An 8,753-nucleotide genomic window follows, 5' to 3' on the forward strand; every position below is an offset into this window, starting at 1 on the left:
ACTTACTTTAATTCAAATAACAGAAATCATGCGGGTTAATGGTTATTATTTATTATCATGCTTGTTTTTATTTGATTTTTATTTTAAAAAATTTATTGCAATCAGATTTTATTAGTACGGATTAATAATATTAAAATATTAAAAAAGTATCATGTGTGAGTGTAGTTTTTAAAAAAAATTAATTTTTTTAAGTTTTTAATTTTAAATATTTTAAAAAAAATTAAAAATAAAAATATGTCACTTGTTAAGCTAATATTGTGTAATATAACAGTGGCAATACCTGTTGTTATTAGAATAAAATATGAAAAATATTTCTTTTTTATGGTATGGTTTTTCTCCCTTAATTTCAATAGAATGAGATTTTGTTTTGCTAATTGTAATATTGTGATTTTATACCTAGACTGTCAGTTGTGGATTTTTGTGTATCTTTAAAGGAGAATGGCCTACCTCCAAAATTTTTAAATTTTTTTTAAAAAGTATATTTCAATTTTTTTTTATTATTTTATAAAGTATAATATTTAATGTTAATAAATAATAAAACATAAAATTAAATATAATAAAGAAAAAAAATTATTAAGATATTTTTTATGTTCTCTCTCATTTTTAAGTCTCTTACATATTCTACTCATCTTTCAATTTTGCATAATTTCTTTTGTTTTTTTAGAGGAAGTTAGACACAAATTCATTCTTCATGCTCTCATTTTTTCATGTGTTCTCTTGCATTTTTAAGATAAAAAGATAATTCTCTCTTGTCTTTTGATATTCTTGATAGTGAAATATTAATTTAATAGTCAGTGTTTTTTCATCTCATAAGTTTTTGGTATATTTATATTTTTATGAATATAGAAGTAAACATTATATAATATATGTTTTATTGTAACCATTTTTTAGTTTTTGCTTGATTATCATATAATTTTTTTAGTATTTAAGTCTCTTAATTTTCGATTAAATTTTGATAAATTATTTTTAGTCTTATTTTTTTTTTAAATAAGTATATTGATGAAAAATAAAATAATAGATTCATTTTTTTAAAGTGAGAGAAGGAAAGATATCCGTGAAGATGGAAACAAGATAGATTTACTTTTTTACCTTCTTTACATATTTTCAAACATGATACTAAGATCCAATGATTGAATTAGAGGAATCATTTCTTAAGATTTGAAGAATTATAGGTAGGGGTTTCATATTAATTCTTTAAACTTAATCAGGAAACATTCTAAAATATGAGAGTATCCGATAAGTGAAAAAGTGAAAGAGGTGAAATTAGAAAAATTTATTTAAAATGGATTATATATCAAATATAACTTAAAAAGTTTCATTTTTTTCTAAGGAGAAATTCAATACTCAATTATATATATTTTAGTTAAATTAATAGCAATAATTAAATATATAAATTTTGAATATATTATGTTGGTCCCTTCAAATTTTTTTATGAAGATTCGCCATTGTAGACAGTTGTTGAACAAGGGTAGCTACTATAAATGTTCCCTTTTGTTCTTTGCTTTCGATGCATTGAAAGTAATAAAGACATTGTTTAATATTTTAATCTAAGATGGTATTAAAGCACAAGAGACTCATGAGGTTGATAACTTGAATCAACCTTATAAAAGCAAATATTAGCAGTATGACCATATTTCAAGAAGATTTGACTTTGGAAGTTGGCAAAACAACTTCCACGCCCTCAATTAGTACCCCACCACAATGACCCTTATTACTACCACCCGAGCTCCATAACTACCACGACCACCGCCGCCATGAACAAATCCAACAACAAAATGAGAGTGAGTGGCAATATCAAAGGAGTTAGGATGCGGTAGCCTTGTGAGTAGTTAATAGAGGGAGAGAAGGACTTTTTGTTAAATCGAGCAATGCGATATTCATGGGCGAGAAGAAGAGCCTTAACCTCAGTGATAAGAGGTGTCGTAAATTTGCTTTCGATGACAAAAATCATAAAGGCATAATCTTGTGGTAATCCTTCTAAAATAGCATCCAATGTTCTGCAAGCGATATTTGATTGCCCACACCAGCAAGCTTGTCAGCAAGATTCCTAATCTGAGACAAGAACTCGCTCATCGTTTTGTCATCAAGAGAGGTGGTTCGGAGGTAGGTGCGAAGTTGACGAATGTGTGCCTTCGTCTACAAATGAAAGTACTCATTAATTTTGTCCCATACCTGATATGAATGAGTGTAGCCAATGACCCAAGAGAGAACGGATTTCGATAAGAAGGATAAAGCCAAGTGAGCAACAATTGGTCCTGAACTTTCCAAGCTTCATAGGCAGGATTCACTTTCCCATCTTGATAATATGTTTCGATAAGGTATTGCGGAGGAATGACGAGATTGACTACGAAATGTTGAAGCTTATGAGTTTTGATGATGTGTTCAATTTGTTGCTGCTAGAACAGATAATTGGTGTTATCAAGCTTCTCAGCAAGAGAAGTGAGAAAGGGCGAAGATGTAGAAGGAGTAGGTGTAAAGTAAGCCACTATAAAAAACATTAGGGTTTTAACACTACTTTCACTATTTTATTTCAAAAACAGACTGATTACATGTTTTTGAGAACCTTTGGGTGTGCTTATTTTCCTTTTCTCCATCCTTACAATGCTCACAAACTTAACTTCAGATCACAAGAGTGTGCTTTTCTTGGGTATTCTTCCTCTCATAAAGGTTATAAATGTCTCTCCTCTTCAGGTAAAATCTACATTCCTAAAGATGTGATTTTCAATGAACATCAATTTCCTTATTGTGATATTTTTCAACAACAACCTATACTTGTCTCTTCTCTCTCACCATACTTTAACCTTAATCATGATCTATTACCACTGTCCCCCACTCCTTTAACCCCTCCAAATTCTATTTCAGTTGCAAGTTCCTTACAACAATCTCTTGTATCTTCTCATACATGTTCCCTCCTAATCAAAATATTGATTTGTTTGTGTCACCCATTGTGTCACAATATGCATCCCCCTCTCCCTCTTATCCTGAGTCCAGTGCTCCTATTGAACCTATTCCTAGAATTATTAATAATCATCCTATGCAAACGAAGTCCAAATCAGACATTCATTGTCCATGAATTTGTCCTTCCTTATTGTTGGCTCATACTAAACCCAAAGGAATTAAATAAGTTGTGTCTGACCCAACTTGGTTTTTTGTTATGCAACAAGAGTATTATGCATTACTAAAAAATCACACATGGGATTTAGTTCCCTTGTCCTCTGATCGACAAGCAATATGGTGTAAATAGGTGTTTAGAATAAAAGAAAATGTAGATGGATCCATCAACAATTATAAGGCTTAGTTAGTTTTTAAGGTTTTCATCAAGTCCTTGGCTTTGATTTTCATGACACATTCTCTCTAGTTGTTAAGCCTATTACTATTGGAATTATCATTATTCTTGCTCTATCTTATCATTGGGAGTTATTTTAGTTAGATGTCAACAATCTCTTTCTTAATGGCCTTCTCGAAGAGACAATTTATACGATTCAACCTCCTAGATTTGAGGTTGCTGATAAATCTCTTGTGTGTAAACTAAATAAAGCTATTTATGGATAGAAGCAAGCCCATGCCAATGTTTTTACAAACTCAAACCTACACTGATTCAGTTTGGTTTTCAGGCTAGTAAATGTGATCCATCCTTGTTCATCTACAAGCATCAATCTCAAATTGTATTTCTTTTGGTTTATATGGATGATATCATCATCACATGCAACTCTTCTTCTCTCGTTTAGCAACTTACTACTCAGCTTAAACTCTACCTTTTCTCCAAAAAACCTTGGTCAGCTGGAGTATTTCTTTGGAATTGAATTTAAGCACTTACTTGACAAGTCCCTTCTCCTCACTGAAAACAAATACATTAAAGACCTTTTTCACAAGACCAACATGGCTACAACACATTCTATTTCTTCTCTTTTGTCATCTACCTACGAGTGTGAGAATGAAAAAAGGGTTGGGGAAAGCTCGTGTAAAGAAACATAACAACTTAGGTTAGCGGTCACGGTGGTCACAAAATAAAAACTTATGGAGCAAAGTAGTTCGCACGAAAAGTTGTGGGCAAGAAAAGTTGTCTGAATCAATCATTGTTGGTGAAGGCTCTATTGTATGCGACAAGGTTCACCGGTTGTGTTGTTCAAAGGTTGGTCGGAAACCCTTCGTGATTGGTCGAAAACCCTACGTGCTTGGTCGGAAACCCTTCGTGCTTGATCAGAAACCCTTCTGGGTGTTCATTTATGATTGTGATCTTCATGTTATGCAAGTCATGAACCACTAAAAGCATTTAAATCTTTGTTGTGGTTGCAGAACTTTGACCCGCACATTGGAAGAAGACGAAAACATATGTCATTGGTTTTGCGTGGTTCATTGTCGGTCACCCTACACTTATTGAAAGCAGTTGAAGTTTTATTGTTGTGGGTTGTGAGTTTTTCGATTTTGGGTACGAATTTTCTAGTGTGGATGTTGTGTCATTCATTTAATTCTGTTAGGGTACATTGTTGTTCTTTACATTTTAGGGGTTTTACATTTGTATTTCAATTAATTTTGATGATGTGTTTATATGTTTGAGATTGTGTTGTTTTGTATGATTACATTTGATGGTTTTGTTTTAACTTTTGATTGTTGTGAAGTGATTTGAGTATTATGTTCCTTATTTTAGATTAGTGGACATGAGTGAAGATAGTGACAAGAGTCAAGATAGTAATTGTAGTGATGATAATGACAATAGTGAAGGTAGTGAAGTGAGATTCAGTGATGCAATTGAGTTAAGTGAGTTGTACGTGATACATCTAAACATCTATTCATTGTGTTTTGACATATTTGGATCTAATTTTTGGTTATATGTTATTGTTATTTTGCAGATTTGTTTCAGGCATTCTTGTAAGACCAAATATTTAGGTTTATTGAATAAGAACTTAATTGAGGAGCAAAAGCTATGTATTGAAGGAACACCATTTTGGTGGTTCACTTTGTTGAATGAGTTTGTTAAGATAAGTTGAAATGTTCTTAGCGTGTTATGTAATTTGTGGGTAGAAAGAAGATGTGGTTTTTTACTTAACTCTAAAGTTGTGCCATTTAAGTTATTAGATGTATGTTTAGGTTTGAGATTAAGGATTATTAGAGATGGAATGGATTTGATGAGGCTGACATTGATAGTGTATTTAGGAAGAATTTTAGTGAGAAGAAGGTTACTGTTACCCTCATATATAATTATGTTTTGAATCAGTCTCACTATGTTGGTGAAGATAATTTTTGTAGGCTTTACATTTTATTAGGCATATCGGATTTTCTTTTGCCTAATAGAAATGGAACAATATTTCTCATACTTTTCAAAATTGTGGACGATTTGAAAAGTCTAGGTAAATATAACTAGGATGGCGTAATTTACAAGTATTTGGTTGGGATTTTGTGCAAATGGGTCCATGGTTTTGAAGAAGCAAAGACATAGAAAACACTTCCATGTTGTGGGTTGTGTTTATTTATTATAGGTGAACCATAGTTAGTTACATGAACATACATAAGTTATTTTATATTAATTATTTTGTTTCATTTAAATATATTGTATTTCTTTTGTTTCAGCTTTGGGCTTTTGATCAGTTTTTATTTGTGAAGAGAAAGGCTGCATGTGTGGGAAAGAAATATCCAAGGTTGTTACGTATGATGAATATTAAAGTAGGTGACAGTGCTTTAAAAACTAGTTTGGAAAAGAATGTGGTAAGTTGTATTGGGTTTATTTATTTAGAGTTATGTGTTATGGTTTGATTTTTGAAATGTGGTTTTTTTTACCTATTTGGCAGATAGTTCCTGATTTATGTGTCAAAGGAAGAGCTTGTTCATTCAGTAGTGAGAGAAGCGTATGAAGTACTTGGTCATCAATTTAAGAGAAGTAAAACACAACATGTTACAATAGGTGGAGCCACAAATAAAGATGAAGTTAGGGTTGTTATTGAAAACTAAGAACATCAAATTGCTGAACTTTGACGAGCCCTAGCCAATTTAGAAGTTGTGGTTGATGAGAGGAAAAATGAAATAAAGAAGGTCTCAGATCCTATTATTCCTTTAGTGGATATTGACGACCAAAATGGTGGAATTGATGAAGACCATTTTTATAGTGAGGGTGGACACCAATCATATCAACCACGCACACAGTTAAAGACTCTTGTGAACCATTCTACAGTAAGGGTGAGGTGGAACCAATTTTGTTCATCACGTGGTAGTGTTTCTATTGGTGTTAACTCCCTACAATTTCAGGTTGACAACACAAGTGAAAGTTATGAAGATTTGATGTAAATATATTTAAAATTTTAAAACAAAATAAAAATAAAATTTGATGTAAATATAAATTTAAATAAACATAATATTGTTAAAACTATTTAATAAAAATATCACTATAATATTTATATAAAGGTTAAATTTAGTCTCAATTTGGTTAGAGACAAAATTACTCGATTTAAAAAAAAATAGACTGAATTGAATGAATTTAATAAATATGACGAGATACAGTGACCTATTGAAATTTTCGAACAAATATGAATACTAAATATTTTAACCATTTTTTTAATATACTCATTAAATTAAATATGACAAATGAAAACACATGCACCCACTTTTGTCTTATGATTATAAAAATTAAAAGTCTAATTACTATGATTATTATTAAAATAAATATGTTATTAAACTTATAAAAATAAATTCTTAACCAATAATAAAAAGAAATATAAAACTTGAAGATAATATATAATTAATAAAATAATTTATATTAATAAAAAAAAATTGATTGTGAAATATGTATAAATAATTATCCTGAAAGAATCATAGATATTTATTTATTAGAGGGTTAATTATGTTTTAAGTCCTTCATAAATTTGGAAAGTGTCAATTCAGTTCCTGATGAATTTTTGTGATATATTGAATAGTTAATATATCTAATTTTTTGAATTGAGGAATTGAGTTTCAGTATTAATTTTTTGTTGTTAATTGGGTGATGTGGCTCTTAAGTCGCTGACGTGGTTATTATCTTGTTATGTCACCTTGCTAAGTTATCGCCATTATATAATCTTGTATTTCATAATTTTATGATTACATATTTATATTTTTATAATTTTATTCTTTTTTATTTTTTATTTTTATTTTTATAATTTTAGTTAAATTTAAAAACAATTTTCGTTCAACATAGTAAATATTTGGAAAATATCTCATATCACGGCCGGCCTCTTGTAACAAAATATATATTATGTGATGACATTCTAGGAGGGTGACAATCAAGATAACTGCCACATCACACAGTTAACTACACCATTAAATGATAAAGACTCAATTGAAAATTTTTAAAATGTTAAGGACTCAATAGATCAGAACAATTTATTAGCAATTTTCAGTTTACAAATTTATCAGTGACTTAAAACATAATTAAACCTAGTTATTATATTTAATTTTAAATATGTATTATAAAATGCTTGTTGAGATTATGTTGGATAAAGACTAGGAACAAATATACTTGCCTAGAATATTTATTCCTTTAAATCTAAATTAACTTTTATTGGAATTGTTGAGGTAAAACAAAAATAACTTATCTCTATTATATATTCAACTTTAAGTATCTTGATGTCAGCTTTAAGTATGTCATGACTAACTTTAAGTATCACGAAATCAAGTATCTGAGTTCGGTTAGGTAAACAAGTCTTCGAAGATCATAAACTAGAACTACGGTACAAGAAGGGTCGATTCAAGGCTCAAGGAGGTGATGCCACTACTTAGGTCTCTAAGATAAAAAGGCCTCAATTTTTATTTTTAGTACTAATTGCTTGAGGTCTCCAAGAAAAACGACCTAAAAAAAGATTCATTCTTAAGTTTGTTTTAGGTCTTTAGAACCCCTAAGTTGTCCTTGGATATAAGTAACTCGTGTTAATGGATGAACGAGTTTTATCGTTCTTTAAGCTTTAACATAATTATCCATTTTGAAGATTCCATTCTCATAATACCTTGAAGTTGTAACTTTTAAGAACAAGGTCAAAACTTTATGACCTTTAGTAGGGTTGAGCAACGATTAAGTTGGATCAAGTTCGGATCCAACCTGATCACTCCAACATAATCTAAATTTAGTATTTTAAAATCTAATCCAACCATTTAATTTTTCAATTATTTGGATATGGATAATTCGAGTTACGAGTTAAATATAGGTGAGTTATTCGAATTTGAATTTCCAACATGTTCCATCATACATGAGTTCCTCACAGGTAGAGTAATCCTTCAACTATAGAATTCACAACCGAAGAGCCACCATCGACAGCCTCCCATGCAACTTTGACAACCTCAACAAAGGGCCACATGCTCACAACTAAAGGGTACTCTTCCATTTACACGATTTCATGGCCCCACCACCAAGTTACAAACAACATCCATCACATTAAAACTTGTCTAAAGTGAAAAAAGGTTAAGATTTTTAGTCTTCTCATATGTGTTTGATTCCTTATTTTTCACTTGCCAAAGTAATACTTAATTACTACTTAGACATTACTATTTATTTAAATTAGTATTAATAACATTGTATTTATTTTAGTCCAAATTATTGCACTAATAAAATATATTTTAAACTTTTATGAGCAAATGACTTATGAGTTTTAGGTGTCAATATAACTCTGAAATCTCAAAATTCATACTCATACTTAACATTACTTTATTTAAAAATTATAATCATAATCTTATGTATATTTTTTATTTATTTATCTCATTCAATGTTCATTTAATTTTTTTAGATAGTTAAG

Source organism: Vigna unguiculata, chromosome 9, assembly GCF_037176805.1.
Source record: "Vigna unguiculata cultivar grain cowpea cultivar isolate G323 ecotype 2 chromosome 9, ASM3717680v1, whole genome shotgun sequence".
In the NCBI taxonomy this organism is placed as follows: domain Eukaryota; kingdom Viridiplantae; phylum Streptophyta; class Magnoliopsida; order Fabales; family Fabaceae; genus Vigna; species Vigna unguiculata.